Source organism: Cyprinodon variegatus, unplaced genomic scaffold (genome assembly GCF_000732505.1).
Source record: "Cyprinodon variegatus isolate N-32 unplaced genomic scaffold, C_variegatus-1.0 Scaffold458, whole genome shotgun sequence".
NCBI lineage: Eukaryota > Metazoa > Chordata > Actinopteri > Cyprinodontiformes > Cyprinodontidae > Cyprinodon > Cyprinodon variegatus.
In genome coordinates, this window is record NW_015150911.1 from 142,001 (window position 1) to 145,950 (window position 3,950).

Genomic DNA, 3,950 nt, shown 5'->3' on the forward strand with positions numbered 1-3,950 from the left:
AGTAAAGAGGTCAAGTTGATACTTCAACTTTTACCAGAGTGTTTAAACTGCAGCATCTATACTTCTACTTAAGTAACAAGTGTGTGAACTTTTGACACCACTGACAAAAAGTATACACATTTCTTAAATGTCTATGATTCCTTAGAACATGCAGAACACTTCCAACAGGAAGAATACTGAGATCCTAGATGGTCTAATGGGACTCCTCTGAGCCTGGGAGACTGGCAGCAGAGTCGAACACGGGAGCTCAGAAAATGCAGGGGGAAAATCCTACAAGGCTAGAGCTGAGGATGCAGCTGGCTAGACTGTTGCTAAAGATACAAGACCCAACAGAGAAGTTCAGAGGAGCTAGATCTGAAACCAGGAGCCAAAGAAAGAGCTTAGGAACAGGATGGTGTGAACTCAAGGATGGAGCAGGGCTTAAAAAAAGGTTAATATTTCACCTTAAAATCTAAACTTTAAGACACCTATTATTAAAACCATGAATTAATTACTCTCATTCAGTATTACTGTAATGAACTAAAACCTTCTATTAGCTCACATTCTGTATGTATATTTGCAGGAGGTGCAGCAAAGCAAATCGTATAAAACAATTTTGTTTATTTCAATTTATTCTGCTCAAGGCAAACATACCTTAAAGAGTAATTTATTTTACCTTATAAAACACTAAGGACTAACCATACAAATAAAATGCAATATCTAAAACATATTAAAAGTGATTAACAGATGGAGACCGAACAACTTACCACTTTGTTTCATATTAATGTTGCATGAAAAACTGTTGGTAGTGCTTTTAGTAGACTTAAGCTAACGTCTAATAATATTCACTCTTATGTACAATTCAACTTTATTAAGAAAAGGCTTGAAATGACTTCAAGTGTTACATTTTAGAATTTGCACTGACCTTTATTAGCTTGAGTCTTTATTTGAGGCTTACTGGAGACTTGTAAAACAATGACTTGGTCCCATCTCTGCTAGACACAGGGGAAAGAACATAAGGCAGGTCTGGTCTGACTGCTGATGAAGAAAAGCCTGGTGTGACACTCGGAGGATGTTGGGAAACTGCTTCCTTTTTTTCGATGACAGTTTCTGCTTTAAGGTGGTTGTGGTTCTGCGGGCCACTTTGAGGTGGAAGAATGGCCCAATGCAGGTCCAATGACAACAAGACAAAAGATGCTGATTTCATCATTACCTTCCTTTAAATATACTATTACAGACTTATTCTATAAATATTTTGTTCTTATTAAAATCTGACAAAAATTGTGCCTCCAATTGTGAAGGTTTGATGCATACGTAATCAATATAGAAAAAGTTTTTTTAAACATAGAGAGTTTGTAGAATAGGATTTTTTATCCCTTAAATAGTTTTGACATGAAATCTGACAGTCAATCAGTGTGGATCAATATATTGCCTCTAATTCCACTAAATGAATGCGTTCACTTGTTTTAAGTTCTCTAAGTTCCCAAATTAGCTATTTAACTAGTTAAAATAATATACTTGCACTAATTCTAACATTTTTGGAGGATAAACACAAAAATAATTGAAGGTTTCATCTTTAGAAATCATTCTTTATAGTAATTTTTTTTTTCAGATCAGAGAAAGTTAAACATTTGTAAGTGCATGTTGTATTTTTATTTTATTTTGAAAAGCAAATATTTGGATTTAAATGAGCAGAAAATATAAACATTAATGAGACAACATTCCTGAAATTAGGGTTTAGATGTACAGTAGAAGTATAATCCAGCTGTGGTAAATATACCTGAGTTGTTCATTGAGATCCAAATTAAAGAGCAGCGAAAAGGGTAATTAAACTCTAAAGGGGTTTGTAACAAATCAGGGATTTTTTTTTTTTTTTTTTTTTTTGATTACATAAAAAGAGTTTCTCAACCAAGTTGAGGCTTATAAACAATGGCAACATTTTTATATTTTTAGGTTTTAAAAATCCCTTTTACAAATTTATTCATAAAGTATTTTCACAAATAAAAACAGATTAATCATAGGGTAACCATGCTGGATTATATAAGCAAACAACACTTCAAACATTTTAAGGTCCCCTTGATAGATTCAAAAGAAATACTCGTCTTTAATTTGAAAAAAGGTTTATTAAACATTTGGAGTGAAGACAACAAGTAGCATCACTATGGACTACAGGTTATAGCAACACAAAGGTAATGGGACTAATACATCTATGTAATACATGATAATTCTACATCAGGGCTGAATACAAGAATAATATGATCAAATATATCCAAAAATATACTGAAGGTAAAGGGAAACTGGTTAAACGAAACTGGATCAAATAAAAACAAACAGTTGCTGTTCTTTTACCAATGAATTAAAAGAAAAAAGGTTTTTAACACCTTTTAACTGGATTAATTGGTGGAGAGGTCTGCCTGGGAAATCTACCAGCTGGTGTTAAAGCACCATTGAGTTCCTAAGTGCTTTAATCTGCTTCAAAGTGCACCCAAGAAGCAGAAGACAAAAATGGCTTCAAATCAACAAAAAACAGATTCCACTTTACAGTCAATATACTTTTGGATGGTGCTATATAAATAACATTCTATTTATTATAAACATACGTTATAATCAAAGTTACAGTATAAGGCAATAAAGGGCCCAATCTTCAAAAACTGCACATGAGGACAACTAAATTGCAGGTGCAATATGTTTTTTTGTGCGTGCAATTAGTGAGCATGTTGCAGGTGATCTACAAAGATTGGTGTGCATGAGGCATGAACACTGTCTGGAAATGAGATGCACTGACACATCTGCACATTTTATACACATGCTTTTTTTCCCCCTTTAATATTTTGGCTGACTTCAGGTAGGGGGCAAGTGCAGTACAAACAACAAGCTACACTACATGAGAAAGTAGAAAACACAGCTGTTCTCTAATTTATTAATAGAGCGCTATTAATAATGCACGACTTGTATGTAGTGCACTATTAATTAATAGTGCCCTACACATAGGTATTCTATCTCAAAAACCTACACAATAGTAAAAATAAAATGATTAAAAAGATTTGCACTCTGCAGGCTCTTGTTAATATAATTTATTTAGTTCTGTTTCATTTTTCTTTCTTTATAAAAATGCCACAATATTTAGGTTCAGTCATTTTTCTATTTTGGTTTAATTGTTAAAATTCTCTGTCATCCTGCTGTATTAATTTGAGCTAAAGCAGGATTAAATGATTTCTTCTTTAATAATAATATACTACTACTGTTATTTGTGACAGTCCAAATATTTTTACATGTGCGCAGGATCATTGGGATTCTACTAAAACCTGAAAAAATTGAAAATTTGCAGTTGATTTTCTGATTTAGGAAATCTCTTAGCAATCTTTAAATTTCTCATGCTTCACTAATTAATTTGCAGAGTTTGGACATTAAAACATGATTTCATATTGGGCACATACACAAAAAAAAGGTTGCACATGCTGTCCTCCAGATTGCAGACACCTTCTTTGAAGACCAGCTCCAGTGTCCAAACATGTTTCCATGTATTTTTACACACAAACCATCTGAAGATCAGGCCCATAGTATAGATATATTAATGCAGTGGTTCCAAAAGGGTGGGGTGACCTCTGGGAGAGACCCAGTGAAAATGAAGGGGGAGGGGTAAAGTAAACTAAATAGATTTTTTTTTTCTTTCATCTATTGAAATACATTTTGAATCCTGTTACACAGGATTATAAACAGTTAAAGCCTTAGGGAAATTGCTGTTCAAACGATTGCAGTTCCGAATTCTCCCGAGTGTTGCACGAATTTACCAGAGTGAATAAAGTGAATGTGATTGGTCGTTTAGAAAGGGGGAAGGATTGTTCTGGCAGAAGGTTCGCAAGCAAGTTTGATTGTGACCGGTTTGTCGCAAGCATCTTGCTAACCAGTTAGCAACTTAGTGCTAGTAGGTTCCCAATGGGAAATTCCATTGGGACCAAGTAGCACTAAAT